The 23,017-nt window shown below is 35.4% G+C and overlaps 1 protein-coding gene across 1 annotated transcript in view; it reads right to left on the reverse strand.

Moving 5' to 3' along the window:
* LOC138700031 (probable cytochrome P450 304a1) overlaps window positions 1-14,323 on the reverse strand; it is an 83,717-nt gene extending 69,394 nt beyond the window's left edge. Inside the window, exon 1 of the mRNA XM_069826321.1 lies at window positions 14,121-14,323. The gene's annotated coding sequence lies outside the window, so the exon portion shown is untranslated. The remainder of the gene's footprint in view (window positions 1-14,120) is intronic.
* Window positions 14,324-23,017: the final 8,694 nt, after the last annotated feature.

Raw genomic sequence — 23,017 nt, forward strand, 5'->3', positions numbered from 1 at the left:
CTCTTATTATGCCTCATTTCGATTATTGTGACGCTTTATTCAGTGATCTCAGGGTGGATTTATCCCATAAACTACAACATGTTCATAATGCGTGTGTTTGGTTTCATTTGTAGTGTCCGCTACTACGATCACATTTCACCTTCTTTCGATAAATTATTGTGTTAAATGAGAGAAGAAAGTTACATTCCCTTTCTCTCTTATACCGAATTTTGTACACCTCTGCTCCCTTTTACTTATTTGTCCGATTCCACAATCTTTCTCGCTATCATAACTTAAATACTCGGTCACAATATGATAACACGCTAGAAATAGGCTACCACTCGACACATCATCTCTTTATTCTTCATATTTCACAGTAGCTACTTCTCGTCACTGATATTCTCTGCCGCCTGAAGTCAAGGGCTATCGAACTTTAATTTCGACCATGCCGAAATGTAGTAATTATGCAGCTGGTAGCAGCCCTTTAATGGACCTTATTAAAGTACACCTATTCATTAAAGTTCAGTTCTTCAACCAATCAGAATACGCCATTGTAGCAATATGAAAGCGCAAGTATCGATTATTCTCGGATATGCAATCGAAAGACAACTAGCGAAACGTCACGGAGGCTGGAAATCCAATGCTGTCGCAGAAGGTTATGTTCTATTACTATAATAATTAGCGTTAATTGTACTTAATATTCAAATAAATTCAATTTGTCATCTCGTTTTTTAATGTCTAAATCAATTTTAATGTTATATCAAAATTAATGTTCATTTTACTCTCTAGATTATATCAAGGTCAACGACATTTGTTCCTCGGAAAAAATCAATACTTTCGCGTCTGCGCACATCTCACAATTTACGAGATTGCACAAGGTCAGTTCCGCTCCCCAGTCACATAAGAATAACATGAATACTTAGAATAATTTCAAGTTAGAAATATGGTCGAGCATGAAAGTCGTATAAAACTTGCCTATGATGGTATAATTAAGACGCTCGTATGAAAATTATGAAACTCGCTTGCGCTCGTTTCATAAACATAATCGTATCTTAATTACTACCATTATAGGCTCGTTGCATAATGTACTATTAAATGTAAATTAGAAAAATAACTTATGATGAGCTGCCAGACTTAACGTGTTGCAAATATTTAATGCAATGTATTCCTCTGTATTTATTTTTATTTTTTTGTTTCTTATTTTTATTGTGTAGTCATGTAAATCGTGTTTATTTACCACTTAACACCAATATGTATCCCACTGTGTTGTTTTTATTATTTTTTTATTATTAGTCTATTTTTATTGTGTACAATTTATTCAATTGTCGGTTCCTAGTTTAATTATGTGAATCCTACTTACTTGTATTCTAATACTAATATGTATTCCAATGTGTTTATTTTTATTTTTACTGTGTACATTTTTTATTGAATTATCGGCTTCTGTTTTTGTGTGATTCGTATTTGATTTTAACAACATTAATATGTATTCCACTATGTTTATTTTTATTTTATGAGGTAAATTTTTATGTAACTACCTCTCTTGATCTCATTATGTACCTAATTACTTAATTTCGATCCAGTTGTATGTTCAACTATGTAAGTAAGTTTTAATCCTGATTGAGTGTAAGAGAAGGCCTTACGGCCTTAACTCTGCCAGGTGAAATAAAGCCATTATTATTATTATTATTATTATTATTATTATTATTATTATTATTATTATTATTATAAACCGCCACGGTGGTCTCGCGGCTGGAGTGCTGGACTTATAACCCTGTGATCCCGGGTTCGATCCTCGGTGTACCCCAGATTTATAACTTGTGTTGGACAAGCCCGAGGTCCAGTTAACACAGGGATTTTCTCCGGGAAGCTCAGGTTCCCCTGTGGCATCCCAACAAATCTCCATAATAATCTTATCATTATCAGCCTCTGGGCAACGACTCTTTCGGTAAATTGGTCTACATAACTGGCTTCACATGGGTGAATGACGTAAGTCAAGTGCGAGTATACGCCATTGGTTGCAAATATAATATCTTTTATGAAGGTTCCGTTACTATACTTCTTTTTCTAATGACATGACATGACATTACCGTAGTGCTGCGATCGGAAAAACAACTGAATATCATATAGCGTGGAAAGCGTGTTGCTATGGTAACGGCTGAGTTTCCAAAGTTACAGTTCCAACGCGGTGAGCGCTCAATAGTTCTTTTGGAGACATTTGTTATGCACACAATGTCAGCATTAATGCATTTTGGGTTTCGTTCTCTGTGGATTTTTGCATTGTTTTATACCTTTACATCAGTTGTCAGCCAGCTAACGTCAACTGACAACTCACGTCAGCTGATCTCGGGTCGCCCATATTGTCAACATAGCACCGTAACGAATAGAAAGAAGAAGTGTGCGCACTCCTATCTGTTCAGCATTGTCGACGGTGACCAAGAGAATTAGTGGCTCTGCGATCGGTATTGCTCAGTTGGAAGCGAATATCCATAAAAGAAGCAGTAGAGTGTTCGTTCATTTCGTTTGCTTTTTTAGTGTAATTAAGTGCGTTAAATACTTTAAGTGCCAATACACTAATCTGCAATTATTCGTACACGAGTGACAAGTGAGTAGCTCTCACGATTTATTTATCAAAGGACGAGATTATTATGTTTTTGTCGTGTTATATTTGAAGCAATGCCTTGGTGTTTTGTTCCGGGTTGTAGGGCGTGCGTGTTTCATTTGCTTATGCAAACAGAACAGACAATAAAAGAAAAATTGAGCGATGGAATGTGGGGCGACATATTTCACGAGTGCATAGACAGTATTACCTCAATTGTAATTCAGCCACCGGGAACAGGATGCTGCTTGGATCATGCCATGGATATCATACCGAAACTAATTTTTCACTATATGAAATGTCGGTTCTTCTTCCTGACGAAACAAATCCGACGAGAACTCCAAGCTCCGAGAGCCGCCAAATCATCTCGTAAATTCTCCAAAGTGTCGGACAAGTAACTGTTGGTGAGTACATATTGCATGCCTACAAGCAGCCCTAAGTTAAGTTTTACATATTAAACTATTATTTGTTTTACAGTGTGATGTATATGAATGTGTTTTTCTTTCAAATAGTCTTAATGTTGTAAGTACAATGCCAGTTACGTACGTATATGGAGCGAAAGGTAAACAGTGCAACTTACGTTAAATGTATTTACGTACTTACACACGGAACAGACTGAGCGAACTCTGCACTAGCGCCGCGTTTGAATTAACAGAGTGCGACCACTACTTCTTTCTATTCGTTATGATAGCACTGTAGTTCCAAGCTCGACCGCTGAACTGTCATGTCCCATCTTTAAAAAAAAAACAGGTATATAGCATGTTAAGATTACCCATATTCATTATAAATTAACCATGATAATATAGGAAAAATAGGCAAAATGCGCTCTTGAATATAATCCATTCAAGATATTAGAAAGTGATTCAGCAAAGGTGTACTGATATGGAACTATATTGACAAATGAAAAAATTACGTACGAGTAGAACATGTCATGGGCAAATTAATAGTAAGACGTTCCTGATTAGATGTAACACATCAAATTTACAGCCTTCGTATACAACCAGAACATCCAAACAATATATCGATTCAGATAGTAAAATTACACACATTTGGAAGTTAAGTGAAGTGCAAATATTATCAATAGCCATATCAACAACAGGCATAGCTCCACGTACCCTTCAGAAAGCTCTTAAATGTCTGGACATGCGGGGAAATACGTGTATGTCAATGTAGAAGGCTGTACTGTTCAATATGTGCGACATCGCTTTAAGATTCTTCAACAAAACTTATGCGCTTTAACTAGCAAGTAGACGTAATAGTTATAGGTCACTGCATTTCAACCTTGTCAGGTTAAGACCCGGGAAGTCAGATATGGAGAGTGTAAAGTAACGTAAGATTTAAAAACCTGCTCCTTTCTTTATCCTGACACTCGGCGATTTATTTCCGAGTACCATAGGCTTTTTTGAGAAACTTTTAATAGTACTTTTCAAATACGCCAGACAACTACAAAATGAATCGTCCCAAACAGAAAGGTCCTAAGTCCATTTTACAAAAGTGTTGAGAAAATGAAAAAAACTATATAAACTTTACAAACTTTACTGAATCAATTTTTTCTTTTTACAGTGATGTCCTCTTTTATTGTTGACTTTATGTGGCAAAAACATAATTGTCAATGATATTGTTTAAAATATGAAATTAGCAATTTCTAATTTTGGACATGTGCCCTTTCTCTTGATTTTACTATCAACTTCAATCTTCAACTTGTACATTTTCTTCAGCTGTGGTCAGTTAACAATTTTACTGTAAAATTCTTCGTATTCTTGAGGTATGTAGCGAAGAAGCTTCTTGTTATAATTTGTTTTGCTTGTTTTATTGCAATTTTATTGGTTTATGTTATATTGGTAGGAAGCTTAGGAATTCTTCTTCCAGGTTGTCTTACGTGGAAAGTGTTTCTAACAAGTCCATTAACAGTGTTGTATGTGACTATGCTGCCTGGCGTCTGAGAACCATGCACAAAATGCACCAAACTGTTGATTCCAAAAGAAACTTTATTTGCCCTCGGAACATCCCTTGCTGCAGTTTCCTCCGATACGCAGTTTCTCGTGTAGTAAATTGGCCACAAGATTTTGAAAACTTTTATGTCTATGAGTTGCACCTCTTTAACTGTGAATTTCTTGATGTTGTTAGAAGTCCCTATCACAATGGAAGTAATATGATGCAAATCATACAGTCTGTCATGTGCTTTAAGAGCACTCTTTATAATACCGAAATCTCTATCGCAGGGTAGGAAGAAGTGCCCGCGGACAGGGAAGTAATGTTGAATTTTAATAAATTTCCTGATATCTGTTAGGGCTAGCAAGAGTCGTACCATGTCATGATTCTTGTTCTGGCCCCTACAGTTATCGGAGTACAGGTGTAATTCAGTAACATAACTCTGTAGGTAATCAAGTAGAAATGAACAAATTTCATTGGGGCCTTTTTTCGCAATACCTTCATGATACATATAAATGACGGCAGTACTGGTCTTAATATTATGAATGCAAGAGAGGTTAACATGTAACTGTCTCATGTAGTATGTTTCCTGCACTGGGATGGTGGGCAATGGTATGTTCTGCATAAAGTCAAAACATAAGGGAAGAACTTCTTCTGTAGCACTTCTGTCAGATTGCATTTGGCTGTAGAATTTATTGGCTCTTCGTTTGTGCACTATCAGTCCAGCCGCAGCAGTCTGTTTTGCATTGTCATTAAGATGTGAATTATTTAGCTTTGTATTTAACTCTTCACATGTTCCGCAACAGTTAATTTGAGGACACCCAAATAAAAAGATTTTAATTTTCGTTAAAAATTTTTGCATACGACTGATAGCTTATTATGATACCAGGATGTAACTCTTTGAACAGCTTATACACAATTTTTATATTGAGCCTTGAATCTAAATATTTAAATAACCTTTGAGTATAATGTAATATTATGTATGACTCATTAATTTTGTTGTTTTAATAGAATATTTTCATTACCTGCAAGGAGGGCCAGACTTAATAGCGAGAATCATTATTCCTTTGGAGTTAATATATTCAAGTCCTTTTACTCTTGCCATTTTTCTTAGGTTACATTTCCAGGATGTTGCCTGGGCAATCCTTTTCTTCCCTTTCTTACTAATATTTTCTGCATTCTCCATTCTGTTCTTATAACACTGACTGTAAGACACTTCTTAAATACCGGTATTATTATAGTGATTAAGAATTCACTTCAAACCACAGAACAGAATTTTTATTATATTATTTCAAACATCTATACCACAACATTGAACAAAACTATCCATAAATTGAACATGAAACTACAGCTCGCAAGATTGCCAACTGCTACAAAATCTATTGTATGGTCACAAGTCGTGGACTTGGAACCTTCCTCCAGGGAACGGGATATTACTACTCTTGCCATTCATTCAATATTACAGTGACATGTGACCTTTTAATGTAGAATGATAGCCTGACGCTTGAAAAACAACTTCTGAATAAAATGTCAATTTTTAAAAATTTTGGACTTGTGCCCTTCCTCTTTGGGACGATTCAAATGTAATAGAGATACCATTACTTTCACATTTCTTCAAAATCTTCAGTATGTAATTCTAGAATGATTACAATAGGAAGCGCGCTACATGAAATAATAGCACAGTCTAGTATATACAGTCACGACGTTTGAGTTTATGAGGGTACTAGGAACAATAGACTGTGCAAGTACTATTTCGCATTGTCTGTAAAGAGGCGATAGTAGCGATACTAGTGATTAGCAACTATCTATGGATGCATATTTACTACGTATTGAGCTTCGTGACTGTATAGCCTATACTACACCAGCGGTCATCAGCACAGAGCACCCTGGGACTAGCGTCCCTTACCCGCGAAGAACACACTGCACTATGGTGTAGGCGTAGCTGCCAGCGGGTATGCTCTCTACCTCTTCCTGCTCCACGACAGGCCACACGGGACGGCTCCGCTTACCCTTTACCCATTTCAGCGAGTGCTAACGATTACTGTAGGCTACTAGACTGTGATAATAGATCAAATCAGATTATATATTATTTATATTTATAGGCATCCAACAAGGAAAACTCAGTGCGCAGAAACCAGCGGGCGTGACTGTCTCGCACAGATGACGTATGCTCCCGTTCCCAGCATGCTCTCACGCATACTGTAGGGGATTGAGGGGTATAGCATGTGCGCCGCGAGAAGTCCGAACTGAGTTTTGCTTGTAGGATACCTATTGCTCTCGTGTCATGTTGAGCACGTGACAAATCAGTCAGGTTGTAACTGTCCAGTATTGCTTATTATGCATCTGGACAAGCCTGATCAAGAACGCAAAATCATACAGCCATTCCAGGCAAACAGAAATATTTGTTTATTGTTAGTGTAAGACATAGATAAGGCTCTAAATTTAAATATTCCAATGTTTTATTTTCAAAAGGAAAATATTTTAAAAGTTTTATGAGAATTGAATCTAAGTGGTCTTGGCTGGGTAATGGGTACTTTTTGTTTCCCTAAAGTTTGCAGCACTTACTCATAGAGAGAGCAGCTGTTAATGTATGGTTTTCAAGGAGCTATTGTTGAAATATTTATAGCCTGCATTGTTAATTCCAGAGCTCCAGGTTCAAAGAACTTTTACTCTGTACTATATTCTTTCTGCATTTTATTTGAAGTAGATTGGGTTAATAACAAATTAGCAATCTCACAGTTCAAATGAATATTTTGACTTAGAAATGTCACAGTTGTTTTGAAACTGGAAAAATGAAGGACATTAAGTCATCTGTAGCATCCGTGACATGGAAGAAACAGCTATAAATATTAAACCGATTATGTTTTTGTGAACTGATTGGATGCCATGGGATTTGTAAAGCTTTCGCATAGACACTATGAGAATGAATCTCGTTTTCCTTGACTTGTGTTTACACTTTTTATTAATAAGGTATAAAGTGAGTTCACAAATCTTGTAACATCCGTGTCGGAACCTTTTCTTTATTTTCTGCAATAATAGTAATAATAATAATAATAATAATAATAATAATAATAATAATAATAATAATAAATGTTATTCAAAAACTTTTCTTCTGTAAAATTATACTGATTTTCTAAATTGATTCTAATACTCGTAATAAAAGCTGACAAAAGTCATTTCATTTTCAATATAAAAAGTTGGAAAATAGTAAAAATAGCCTATAACATCTGTGACAACTGGAATGACTGCATAATAGCCTGTGAAGAATAATTATATAAGATTATTGTAATCTATACTAATAATAAATCTGTAGCCGAAATTTTTCTGGTAATTTTCGATTTTCCAAAAATAATTGATCCTAACATATATAATTAACTACCCTGAAACCGAAAATCGCTTTTTTGACATTTTTGTTTGTATGTCTGTCTGTATGTTTGTTACCTTTTCACGCGATAATGGCTGAACGGATTTAGATGAAAATTGGAATATAAATTAAGTTCGTTGTAACTTAGATTTTAGGCTATACTTACTTACTTACTTACTTACAAATGGCTTTTAAGGAACACGAAGGTTCATTGCCGCCCTCACATAAGCCCGCCAGCGGTCCCTATCCTGAGCAAGATTAATCCAGTCTCTATCATCATACCCCACCTCCCTCAAATCCATTTTAATATTATCCTCCCATCTACGTCTCGGCCTCCCTAAAGGTCTTTTTCCCTCCGGTCTCCCAACTAACACTCTATATGCATTTCTGGATTCGCCCATACGTGCTACATGCCCTGCCCATCTCAAACGTCTGGATTTAATGTTCCTAATTATGTCAGGTGAAGAATACAATGCGTGCAGTTCTGTGTTGTGTAACTTTCTCCATTCTCCTGTAACTTCATCCCGCTTAGCCCCAAATATTTTCCTAAGCACCTTATTCTCAAACACCCTGAACCTATGTTCCTCTCTCAGAGTGAGAGTCCAAGTTTCACAACCATACAGAAGAACCGGTAATATAACTGTTTTATAAATTCTAACTTTCAGATTTTTGGACAGCAGACTGGATGATAAGAGCTTCTCAACCGAATAATAACAGGCATTTCCCATATTTATTCTGCGTTTAATTTCCTCCCGAGTGTCATTTATATTTGTTACTGTTGCTCCAAGATATTTGAATTTTTCCACCTCTTCGAAGGATAAATCTCCAATTTTTATATTTCCATTTCGTACAATATTCTGGTCACGAGACATAATCATATACTTTATCTTTTCGGGATTTACTTCCAAACCGATCGCTCTACTTGCTTCAAATAAAATTTCCGTGTTTTCCCTAATCGTTTGTGTATTTTCTCCTAATATATTCACGTCATCCGCATAGACAAGAAGCTGATGTAACCCGTTCAATTCCAAACCCTGCCTGTTATCCTGAACTTTCCTAATGGCATATTCTAGCGCGAAGTTAAAAAGTAAAGGTGATAGTGCATCTCCTTGCTTTAGCCCGCAGTGAATTGGAAAAGCATCAGATAGAAACTGACCTATACGGACTCTGCTGTATGTTTCACTGAGACACATTTTAATTAATCGAACTAGTTTCTTGGGAATACCAAATTCAATAAGAATATCATATAATACTTCCCTCTTAACCGAGTCATATGCCTTTTTGAAATCTATGAATAACTGATGTACTGTACCCTTATACTCCCATTTTTTCTCCATTATCTGTCGAATACAAAAAATCTGATCAATAGTCGATCTATTACGCCGAAAACCGCACTGATGATCCCCAATAATTTCATCTACATACGGAGTTAATCTTCTCAAAAGAATATTGGACAAAATTTTGTACGACGTCAACAAAAGTGATATTCCTCGAAAGTTACCACAGTTGGTTTTGTCCCCCTTTTTAAAAATAGGTACAATTATGGACTCCTTCCATTGTTCTGGTACAATTTCCTTTTCCCAAATAGCAAGTACAAGTTTATAAATTTCGCTATATAATGCGCTTCCGCCCTCTTGTATTAATTCTGCTGGAATTTGATCGATACCTGGAGACTTGTACTTTTTCAGATTTTCTATCGCAATTTCGACTTCTGAAAGCGTGGGTTCGGGTATAAATGGCTCAGCAGTTTGTATTTCAATTTCGTCCCGATCATTTCTATTTGGCCTATGTACATTTAGTAGTTGCGCAAAATAGTTTTTCCATCTGTTTAGGATTGATGGAGAGTCTGCAAGCAAGTCACCATTCTCATCCTTGATCACGTTTACCCTTGGCTGATATCCGTTCTTAAATTCCTTTATACCCTTATATAAATCTCGAATGTTTTTATTCTTACTATTTGTTTCTACCTCATTCAGTTTTTCCTTCAAGTAACCTCTCTTTTTATTCCTAAGTGTACGACTTGCTTCCCGTCTTTTATTGAAATAATTATCTCTCTTCTCCTCGACTGGATCCTGTAAGAATTTCAATTTTGCCTGTTTCCTTCTTTCTACTACCACGCAACAATCTTCATCAAACCACGGTTTCTTTTTCTTAGATTCATAATAACCTATGCTCTGCTCAGCTGCAATTTTGATACTATCTCTGATATTTTCCCACACGCTATTAACATCTAATTCTTTCTCAACTTCGTCGGAACTTTCTAAAGTGGCAAACCTATTCGAAATTTCGACCTGATAATTTTGCTTAGCTTCCTCGTCCTTTAATTTCAAAATATTGAATTTAGTAATATCAACTTGTTGCTCTACTCGCTTGGCTACTGATAATCTTTCTCTTAATTCTCCAATCACCAAATAATGGTCAGAATTACAGTCTGCACCCCTGAAAGTTCGAATATCTACTATACTAGTATGTCTCCGTTTATCTATCAAGATGTGATCTATTTGGTTGTGTGTCAATCCATCTGGAGAAGTCCAAGTATATTTATGTATATCCTTATGGGGGAATGTTGTACTTTTGACAATTAAATTTTTCGATGTGGCAAAGTTGACTAATCTAACTCCATTGTCACTACTAATTGCGTGTAGGCTCTCTTTTCCAATAGTTGGTCTAAAAATATCCTCCCGTCCTACTTTAGCATTGAAATCCCCCAATAAAATTTTCATGTGATATCTAGGGAAATGATCAAAAGTATGTTCCAATTCCTCATAGAAGCTATTCTTTATATGGTCGTCTTTCTCTTCTGTAGGGGCGTGAGCATTTATAACTATGATGTCGCACCATCTACCCTTAAGTACTAAATATGATAACCTGTCACTGATAAATTCGACCTTTTTGTACTGCTGATTTTATTCTTTTATGAACAAATAATCCTGTTCCTAATTGGTGATTATTGCTTCCTTCCCCATAATACAACAAGTAATCTCCTATTTGTGATATGCCATTCCCATCTAACCTAACCTCTTGTACTCCCACGAAGTCTATTCTATATCTAGCTAGTTCTTTAGCTACTAATGTTACCCCTCCTGTTCTATAAAGACTAGTTACGTTCCAAGTGCCAAATCTCAAAACCTTATTCCTTTGCTGTGGTCGTGCCAGAGAATCAGTCCTATTCCGAGGCTTATTATAGGGATACGTAACAAGCTGTTTTTTACGGTGATGGGTTGTTAGCCCTTCGCCCAACCCCCAAGCTGGAGGACCACCCCTTATCGGCTGTCCACGACTGCTTATTCAATACATTCGCAGCTACCCTCCATATCTGGAGGCAGATTTTAGGCTATATGGCATTCAAAATACATTATTTAAAAGGGGGGTATAAGGGGGCCTGAATTAAATAAATCGAAATATCTCGCTTATTATTGATTTTTGTGAAAAATGTTACATAACAAAAGTTTCTTTAAAAATAATTTGCGATAAGTTTTATTCCTTGATAGGACTGATATTTAATGAGATAAATGAGTTTTAAAATTAAAATAACTCCCATCTAAGGCCGTGTAATGAATTAAAAAACAAATTACTTCGTCTATAAGGGGCCTTGGACAGCAACAATCGAAAGCTATGAAAGATAGCCTACAGAGAATGTTTCTGTGTTTGTATGAAGTAATATCGGAAGCTAAATTAACCTATTTGTATAATTAATTATTATTTCACCATTAGAAAGTGTAGTTTCTCTAGATGGACATAATGCTATAATGTTATTACAGTAACTTCTGATATAATATAATATAATATAATATAATATAATATAATATAATATAATATAATATAATATAATATAATATAATATAATATAATATGTAATATTATATAATATAATTTAAGTTATTTGAAGGGTTCAGAACCATAGTGGGCCAAGCGCCATTTACTGAATACGTAGCAAACAAGGGTTAAAATTAAATTATTACCATAATTCAATGGAAACCTACAACAAGTAGGCCTATAATAAAATATACACATTAAATCTAAATGATATCAATCTTCATTAAACTATGGTTGCATGTAATAAAAATTTTGCACCAAATGAGTGTCTCTAGACCAAAATGATCGCATTTTAATTATTTGGATCCAATTTAAATTAAGTAACATATTAAACGATTTATCCTTCTATCAAACACGAATGTTCCCTGGATCAAATGTCCTATTTTAATTATGTAATTACTTTATATTTATTTCTAACGGGTGCAGCGGAGCGCACGGGTACGGCTAGTAATAATAATAATAATAATAATAATAATAATAATACTTACTTACAAATGGCTTTTAAGGAACCCGAAGGTTCATTGCCACCCTCACATAAGCCCGCCATCGGTCCCTATCCTGTGCAAGATTAATCCAGTCTCTATCATCATATCCCACCTCCCTCAAATCCATTTTAATATTATCCTCCCAGCTACGTCTCGGTCTCCCCAAAGGTCTTTTTCCCTCCGGTCTCCCAACTAACACTCTATATGCATTTCTGGATTCGCCCATACGTGCAACATGCCCTGCCCATCTCAAACGTCTGGATTTAATGTTCCTAATTATGTCAGGTGAAGAATACAATGCGTGCAGTTCTGCGTTGTGTAACTTTCTCCATTCTCCTGTAACTTCATCCTGCTTAGCCCCAAATATTTTCCTAAGCACCTTATTCTCAAACACCCTTAACCTATGTTCCTCTCCCAGAGTGAGAGTCCAAGTTTCACAACGATACAGAACAACCGGTAATATAACTGTTTTATAAATTCTAAATAATAATAATAATAATAATAATAATAATAATAATAATAATAATAATAATAATAATAAGAGTTCCAGTTTCAATCGAAATTGTTCTTGCCATAGAGGACTAGTAGTAGTAGTAGTAGTAGTCAGGGCCGCCGACAGGATTTATGGGCCCCTGTGCAATATTGTGCTCAGGCCCCCATTGAAAAAGTTAACAATTACAAATTACCAGTTATTCTGACCATAATTATTTGTAAAATAAATAAAAGATAACCCCATATACAGATAGGAATCTAAGAACATACACTTTTATTACATAGAAAACTATTAGCGAAATTTCACATTATTTACTTACTTTCAATTAGCAAAATATATTACATTCATAAAACATTTTTCCTAAACAGTTGTAATTTCTAACTTGCAGGCCAAGATCAATAAACAACTCTCCTTGACTTCCCTGATGCAAACTCATCAATTATGTCATCAAAATTTAAAGACCTAGCAAGATCGCTCTTCAGACTAAGGAGGCCAAGGTTACTCAGTTGTTCTTGACCATTGTTGATTTGAATATATTTATTATTTCCTTCATTTTACTGAAGGATCTTTCAGCATCAGTAACTGTCACAGGAAATGTACAGAATATCCTAATGGCTATACAAATATTTGTAAATAAACTGACCAGTTTTAATTCCTTCGGACTATTTAGGAGATTCATAGGTTTCAGTGAGGTTGGCCCTAAATTAGAGGCATGAATTGATTTTAAATATTTCAGCTCATCACTAATGTCTTTGTTAATGTCTTTATAATATTTATGCTCTACCATGCCGAAATGTACTAATTATACACCTGGTAGCAGTCATTTAATGCATGTCATTAAAGTACACCTATTCATTAAAGTTCAGGTTTTCGATTATCCTCGGATATGCAATCGAAAGACGAGGGAAACGTCACGGAGGCTGGAAATCCAATACTGTCGCAGAAGGTTATATTCTGTTACTATAATAATTAGCGTTAATTGTAAATAATATTCAAATAAATTCAATTTGTCATCTCGTTTTTCAATTCTAAATCAATTTCCAGGTTATACATTCTTTACATTACATCAAGGTCAATGACATTATTGTTCCTCGGAAAAAATCAATACTTTCGCGTCTGCGCACATCTCACAATTCACGAGCTATGAACAAGGTCACTTCCGATCTTCTGTCAGATACAAATAAAACGAATACTTCTGAATAATTTCAAGTTAGAAATACGGTCGAGCATAAAAATTCGTATGAAACTTGCCTATAATGGTAATTAAGACGCTCGTATGAAAATTATGAAACTCTCTTGCGCTCGTTTCATAAACAAACATACTTGCGTCTTAATTACTATCATTATAGGCTCGTTGGATAATGTACTATTTTCATACATTCTAGCACCCATATTTTCAATTTCATGTTCTTCAATGTCCGGATATTGCCATAAGCACTTAAATGTATCATTCACCTTCTCTGCTACGGTGAAACGATTAGTAATACCACAAACAACAGAGTCAACCACTCTATAAAACACGTTCACTTTGAACTCCCATTCTTCACGGGTTTCCACTTCATTCACTAAATTTTCTGGACCATCTTCATTGTTTTCGTCTAAGAAAGTTTTCCTTCTTTTCACTCTCGTCTTCGAAAGTTCTGTCTCTGCAGAGTGATCACTTGCTAATGAGGTGGTCACTACTTTTGCTTCGTTTAATATATTCTTCCATTTATCGCGAAGTTGTTTCAGTTCCTTGACAAGATCACTGGTATCAGCAATTTCTACATCCAGGGTTGCATCACAAGCTTGTAGAACCTTATTACGAATGTCAATTGCTGAGAGGATTTTCAACGAGATTGTTGCTATCAAAATGCATTTAAATGATTCAAGTTATCGTTTTATTCCCATCAATTCCGTTTTACACTCAGCTGAGAGATTTAAGTTTTTACATTGATTTACTGCATGTTTGTTGAGCGACAAGTGTTTAGCAAATGGCTTAACACTGTCAACACGAGCAGACCATCTTGTTTTTGATAGGCTATGCAAAGAACAACCTACTGTATTCTCAAGTATTTCCCATCTCTGAGGGCTGTGAGAAAAGAAGTTATACACTTTTTGAACCATACCAGCAGCATTCACACCACATCAATTTAGACTGTGTGCACCACAGTTAGAAAATAAAGCAAATGGATTGAGCTCCTTTATAATGGCCTGCGCGTCATTGTATGCACCAGCCATATTAGCTCCGTTGTCATATCCCTGCCCCCTGCAATCTTTCAAAGGAATTTTATGCTTATGTAATTCTTTAGTTATTAGATTCCCAATATCTAGTCCAGTTTTCTTACTACACTCTACGAAACTTAGAAATCTCTCCATTACTTTAAAAGAAGAATTACAGTGTAAGACATATCTTAAAATTAATGTCATTTGTTCGTGATGTGATGTATCTGGAGTAGCATCAGCAAGTTGTGCAAAATATTTAGATTTTTCTCTTTCTGAGAGTACTGCTTGAAGAACCTTATTGCTGCAAGCTTTGATGAATTCGTTTTGTGAATCTGCTGAAAGGTAATGAGCTTGAAGTATCTTCCTTTCTTGTTGAGATTCTTGAACCTTGGTGACATGTTCCCTTAATAGCGGATCATACTGAGCAAGTAACTTAATTCCGAGGAAGTTGCCATTATTTGGTGACCCTATTTTGTTGGAAGAACCCCTAAATGCGAGATCCCTCTTACCAAGAAATAGTGTGACAGATAGAATTCTGTGAAATAAATCCCTCCGATACTAAACTTTAGAGGCAAGTTCGGAGTTCAATTGGGACTGAATATCAGTTCCATCATGACGTCTTCTTTCTAATCATCTCCATTCGATGTAGCATTTTTTATGGTTAGCACTCATTTCATGAACTGGCAGTTTGTTATATAATTTACGCCATGAATACTCTTTTTTCCACCCTTCGTCAGTAACTAAAACAGATTTGTGAGATTCACCAAATAACCTACAAGGAAAATAATATAGTGACTGATTTGTTTCACTTCACACTAGCCAGTCTCTGGGAACACATTCTACATTATTGAGTTTTGAAAATAATACTGTTTTTGGAAAGGCTCTTGTTCCGTCACTTGGAAGGTTATTCGGCAGGTTGGGAGGACCCTTTCGAACAATACATTCAATGACATACTTGGTCTGTCACTTTTTAATTTTCCAAGGCCGCATGTCACTTGCGACTCTGAGTTAGGAACTGGTGTGGGTAAATTTTTTCACTTGCACAGAATAACACATCATTTTTAATATTGTTTGTTTGTTCTGATTCAATACTATTGTCGTCAGACTTTTTTCTAAATCGCCACAACCATGAGTATTCACTTCTAAGCATGAACTATCTTCATTTTTGACAACCTGAACAGACGAGGTTGAGATTGGTTTATTTTCTGCACCATCACTAGCAAACACTCAATTTCACACCAACTTCAAACAAAGTTCTACTGCCTTTCTTAATACCTTCCAATTTTCTCTGTCTCTCCTTGCTCTTCTCACCTCCCGACTTATGTTTGTACTTGTTCATTGTCCAGTTAAACTATAACAGGTAGCACTAATGAACAGAATTTACTAGACGAACATCAACGAAAAGATGAAAGTTTCGTCACGAAACACACCACACACTGGAAAGGAAACGTGATTTTGCGGCTTGGGTTTGGGGGAGTCCACTAGCATATTCCGGGGGGTTGATGGTTAAGAGGACGAGCCAATAATTGAACGTGTTCGGTACAAGTGACGGGAACATAGTTCAGACAAGTGCCAGAGCCCTCAAGTGTCGCGTCGGTGATCGTTAACGAGGGAAGTTGATATTCTATTATATAAACGTTAAACATTTACATATGAAGTAGTAATTTGTATTAATTCTACTACTGTTGAGTTAATATGTCAAATTCATGTAACAATTGTGTTTACAAAATTTTATAGTACCGGTATGTATCTGTGAATAATAAAATTATTCTTGATAATAAAAAGTAATCAGACTCACTTAATCTGACGGGCCCTTATTGCACACGGGCCCATATGCACTCGCCTCCTTCTCGGCGGCCCTGGTGGTAGTAGTAGTAGTAGTAGTAGTAGTGGTGGTGGTGGTAGTAGTAGCAGTAGTAGTAATAGTAGTTGTAGTTGTAGTAATTGTAATAGCGGTAGTAGTGGTGGTAGTATAGAGTTGGCCGTGGGAAATAGTACAAAAGACGAAGACTATTGTCAAAAAGTATGTACAATTACATAAATTTTATTTATGGTTCAGAGATTAGACATTGCGGCATTACACCACCGCCTGCTTGAACACATCCGATGGCTGCTTATACTGCCTGTTCATATGACAATTCTAACAATACTTTCGCTTAATTGGTAAGTGGCAGCATCAAATATACTGTACTGTGTTCATCCGTATGTCTGCTTCAAACTATGAAAAAAAAAAAGAAAAAAAAAGATGTTCTATCTATTTTGTGCCAGTGTGACATATTGAAGTGATACCTCTACTTGGTAGACGTAATGTAAGGAAATTCCCCACACAAAATGTTTCCCGGTTTTCTTGTTCTTTCAAGAGCAAAGAATATAATGGATTAAGAAAGAGGAAGAAGAAGCTATTAGAGTCGCGAAACAAAGTAATATTTTAATCACATACCATAAACATAAAGCATAAAACCTACTGTATATCAACAAACGATTTCACTAGCCGTTAGGAGCTGCTATCTAGTGACAATTTTTTTCTATTCATCTTATGTTTTTTTTTTTTTTTTTTTTTTTCAAATTCATCAACTTTTGGATACAGTATCGAAATCATTAGAGTGATTTCCTGACTGTACCTAATTATTTACTTTGTGCTGAGAGGTAGTTCATGTATGATGCTGCACTCCTGTCATAACCAAGATGAGCAGCGTGAAAACAAATTTGACAGATAACTTTGAGAAGAGGAACAAAGGTGTACGATTTCTTGTATAGTGCTGAGGGTTATAAGTTCCTAGCTTTAATATAATACACATTTTGGTGGGAATGTGTCTGCTTATAAAATGTTTCAGCGAATCTCCTAATGATAACTGGGATACTTTCCACTTTTAGATCTTGATGTATCTGTTCGTTTCTTGTGCACCACCCGCTGTTATGAATTACACGTAACACTTTATTTTGTACTACTCGATTGGGATTTAGCGTTGTCTTAGGTGCATATTCCCATACTGTCGAACCATACAAAAGCACTGATCTAATCAGCAATTTATAAATTGTCACTTTTTTAGATGTTGACAATGCAAATGTTTTAGCAGGGGTTATAGTTGTACCATTCTTGCTATTGTTTTTGCTCGTGTATTTGCAATATTGGTATGCCATAACAGACGACTATCCAAATGGATTCCAAGATACTTGAGGGGTCTAGTATCAAAACCTGCCATATCCATTTTTTTAACTCGAGTTTCCTTATGTATTTTGGAGTACTTTCTAACACCTACCATATGCACTGGCTGGCTTTTTCAAATTTGAACTACAATCCATATATAATGCATAGTAAAAGTTGGAGTTACTTTCAAAACCTGTCACATCCAAGGAAAATATTCGATGGTTCACTTTCAAAACCTGCCACATCCATTCACAAATGACTGGAAGTTATTCAATCACGTGAGCTCAGTTTTATCGGTTCCGCAACATTATATACGAGTCAGTTGTTACAGTATTGTTGTTTAAGATGTCACCTGCACTAACTACACCGAAAAAATCAAGGGAAAAGGCCGTTCGGCAGTCAAAATGGAGCACTACAACGAAGAGGAAGCAAAGATAAGAAAACGTTTCTTTTCACTGGTGTACGATAATTGAATATATCAAGTCACGTGCCATGTTTAGAATTGTCATAAAATGTTCCATTGTTGATGCTACAGCATGTCATTTGTGGATTGTAGGTACCGTAAGCAACGGTAGGTACATATCAAAACCGCCGACTTTTCAACAATGCGACCATAAAACAAAATCAAATACTTTGGAATGTTCTGAACTTTCTGAGGCTGATATACTCAGATTAAATTCTGCATTCTATTCCAATAAAGAAAAAAGAGGCCAAGATACATTCATTTTGAAGCATGTGTCTGTAAATGACTGCATTAGACGCAAGACCACAAGTGTAAAGAAGAAGGTTTCTTTACACTACTTCATAAAAAAAAGACAAGATCTGTGTTCGTGTTTGCCGCAAGAAGTTTCTGGCAACTCTGTCTGTTGGTAGATCACGGATGGAATCAATTATTGTTTCACATTACCATCGTACAGGGCAGGTAAATATTATTAATAACCAGGGAACGGATTTATATGGACTAAAAATATATGAAATATGTAAATATATATGTAGTTATTTTTACCAAAATATGGAATTAAATATGGATTTTTACCAAAATATGGAATTAAATATGGACTTAAAATTATAAAAAAATGACTATGTACGTTAAATATTGGTACATTTTAATCAAACTAAACAAAAAATATAATGGACGTACCTTATCTTCCAATGTAGTTTCAACAAAACACAATTTTTATTGTCTGTTACCATAACAATAGGTTACAAACATTTCTTTCAAGTGCTGAAAAGTGAATCTTCTTCTATTGTCTCTGAGGATAGATTTATACTGACTAAAAGAGCGTTCGACGTCACAAGAAGTAACTGGTACATAATTCAATTTCACAATGTCTGCTGGGGATAAGTCCAAGTTAATCTTCACTGTTGATTCACCACTCATCACAGCAACAACCTTTTGTAGTTCTTCATATCCAGGGTTTTTTGAAAGTACAGTGTCCACCTTAGCTCTTACTGCATCTGCAACTTTACCTCTACCACGATTCAGTTGTTCCACAGTACTATTTATAATTTGAAAACTTTCAGATAGTGAAAGGTGCCTATTTTGGAGACTTTTGAGCGTTTTTATGATGCATGAAAATGTATGCTGAATGTGAGCTAAGTCATTCTTCACACTTATGTCACAGGTAACTGTTTTCGCAGTATCAATTGAGACTGCATCTTCAGAGTCCAATGCAAGGAGAACATTGTTAATAGAGTCTATATGTTCGGCATAATATTCAACTGCTTCTAGCCATGTACCCCATCTAGTTAAAATTGGCTTTGGTGGCAATGGAATTTCAGGGTACATTTCTTTCAACACGTTAACTCTACTGGGAGCTTTGAGAAATACTTTTTTCACTGATGAAATCAACAAATCTACTTTAGGGAAATTGTCTCTGACCACTTCTGCCACACGATGAAATGCATGCGCCACACAAGTAAAATGAGTCAATTTAGGATATACAACAGATAATGCTTGTCCAGCTTTGACCATATAAGGGGCAGCATCGCTAATAAAGAATAACACATTATCGTACATAATACCCTTTGGCCACAGGATACCCATAGCTTCGTTGAACAGTTTAACTATAGTTTTGTTATTGCACTTTTCTAGAACATCACAATGTAAAAGAATTCGTTCAGAATATTGTTCACTTAACAAACCGATAACTACATTACCAACAAGTCTACCTTCTTTGTCGGGAGTCTCATCAATGGAAACCCAAATTGAACTATCTTTAATTTCATCTCTTATCTTCTGTATTGTCTCATCGTAGATGGATGGAGCATACGTCTTCCTAAGTGTTGACTCATCCGGGATTGTATGTTGAGTATATTTTTCAAGGAATTCCCTGAAGACCTTATTCTTTAGTTTGTAGAGAGGAATATCAGCAGAGATGAGAGAACGGCACAGGTCGATGTTAAACTCAGATCTTACATTCGATGTTGTTGGTTGTGTTAAAAACAATTGTCTCTGCTTGGAATTTAGTTGTTTGTTGGCCTGATGTTTACTAGTTGTAATGTGTTGTTGCACCAGGGACTTTTGTGTAGATGATACTGCACACTGACACAAATTACAAAATAATATTTTATTGTCAGTTGATAAACCATCTTCTTTAAATTCTGAAATGTAACTTGTTAGTTTTGATTTTAAATTGACTGAATGACGTACTTTTGGCATATTTACCGTCTTTATAGTATGATTTACAAAACTGAACCTATGTGTACTCTGACTGGCATTTAACTGTTGAGTTGCACAACTGAAGTCTGTTAAAAATTTTAAATTAAATTAATACAGTTTTGTAACTTACTTTCCCATTGTTGATAGGACTGCTAATTTTCAAATAACTCTGATGTTAAAGGGATTACTGAACATGTGTTTAAATCTCTATTGTTGAAATGTATTTTTAAAAGTTAATGGAATTTTGTTTTGTTTTATTGTTAAACCTAATATAATATGGACTGTTTTATATGAAATATGGAAAATATATGGAAATTAACGAAAATATGTACTAAACTCTAAAATATGGAAAAATATGGAAAATAAAAGTAGGATTTTTCAACCCTACACATTGTGAAACATAAAGATAATGCAAAATATAAATTATATTAGCTTTATAAGTAAATATGTATTTACATATAAATCCTTTCCCTGTTAATAACATTTTTCATAAGCTGTAGCTTTGAAATAAGTCTTGTAAGAAGGAAACTGTCCATGGCTTAAAGGTGCTCACTGTCTACATTTTTAACGAAAAATTAACTAATGTAATTACAATATTGTTATTGAGTCATTAGAATTAGCGTAATAATTGGTAGACGATTAAAATATGAAATTAATATTTCTATGCTTTGAAATGTGTCCACATTAATGACAATATTACAGGTAGGTTTATTACTACATACAATTCATGAAAATACGCTATAAAACCACACAGAAGATAAAGTGAACAATAATATTACAGGAGAAATACCATACTCTTACGCATAGTATTCTTAATTCTTTCACGAATACATATATTTTACGTATCAATAATGGCATCGTACTAAACATGACGATAACATTGCAAGGTCAATTTTGCCTGCGTTTTAATTTCGAAGACACTCTGACTCATACGCAGGAACATTTCGCTGGCACATAATATGTACACATTCTTGACCCTAGACCAGCTCACATAAACAAAATATTCAGGAAGTTCAATACAATGCACTGCGGAGAAATCATAAGAATGATAATACCCATTGCATTGAAAGTATTAGTTCTAATGAACTCATTATTTTCTTGTACAAAGTTAATATTTCTCTACTTCTACCCTATTCATAGGTCCGATATGAACACCGTGGCGATAATCAGAAGGAAGAGGCTTTTTCTTGAAAAGCAGCTGCAATCAAAACATTCATATAGTCATTTAAAGGGATGGCAAGCCATTATTGTCGAGGATCTTAAAAAAAAAAGACAGTATCTACCGCCATCTTTGAGTAAAAAGAAGCTGTGGCGGATGTATTCCAATGATACCGCTGTTAAAGAGTCATATTTTCGCAAGATCTTGAATACCAATTTCAATGTTAGATTTGGAAAACCAAGCACCGACATCTGTTCAACCTGTGTAAGACTGAAGAATCAAGCAAAAATGGAAAAAGATGAAGAAAAGAAGCAATCTTTTATCCTTCAGCTCAAAGTTCATAAGAAACGAGCAAGATCTTCAATACCAATTTCAATGTTGGATTTGGAAAACCAAGCACCGACATCTGTTCAACCTGTGTAAGACTGAAGAATCAAGCAAAAATGGAAAAAGATGAAGAAAAGAAGCAATCTTTTATCCTTCAGCTCAAAGTTCATAAGAAACGAGCAAAATCTTTCCATCAGTTGCTAAACAGGATCACAGATGACGAGGTAACTGTGGCGTTGACTGTGAAAATCCAAAAATGCCCAAAATAGAGGATCAGTCAGATAACTTTACCTATACAATTTCGCTTTTGTGACGATGCTTTCTAACACACAACTAGGCATAAACAATGTTAGGTGCTATGTTTGGACTGAAAATGAGAGGTCTAGGGGATCTAGTGAAATAGCTTCAGCCGTTTATGACAGCTTGCAGAAAGTGGATTCAGCCAAAATACGGAAAATACGACTCTTTTCAGACGGCTGCACTGGTCAAAATGAGAACATGACTATGGTTTCAATGGCAGCAACTTGGTTAGTATCTAAGTCATTAGAGAACATCACTGAGATGGAACTTCACTTTCCCGTTACTGGCAATTCATTTTTAACAGCAGATAGTGTGTTTGGTTTCATAGAAACAGCAGTACGCAAAGAACAGAAGATTTTGAACCCACAACATTATATCAACATTATCGGTAAGTATGGCAAGGTGTGCCGCATTGGAAGAGATTGGAATGTTTATAATTGGAAAGAAGCTGCTGCAAACGTTGTAAAATCCTCTCAGAATCGTCACTTTCAAATATCCACTGTAAAAAGAATTAAAATACAAAAGATAGACAATAGAATTTTTATATGTGG

The sequence above is a fragment of the Periplaneta americana genome, chromosome 5 (genome assembly GCF_040183065.1).
Source record: "Periplaneta americana isolate PAMFEO1 chromosome 5, P.americana_PAMFEO1_priV1, whole genome shotgun sequence".
Taxonomy (NCBI): Eukaryota; Metazoa; Arthropoda; class Insecta; order Blattodea; family Blattidae; genus Periplaneta; species Periplaneta americana.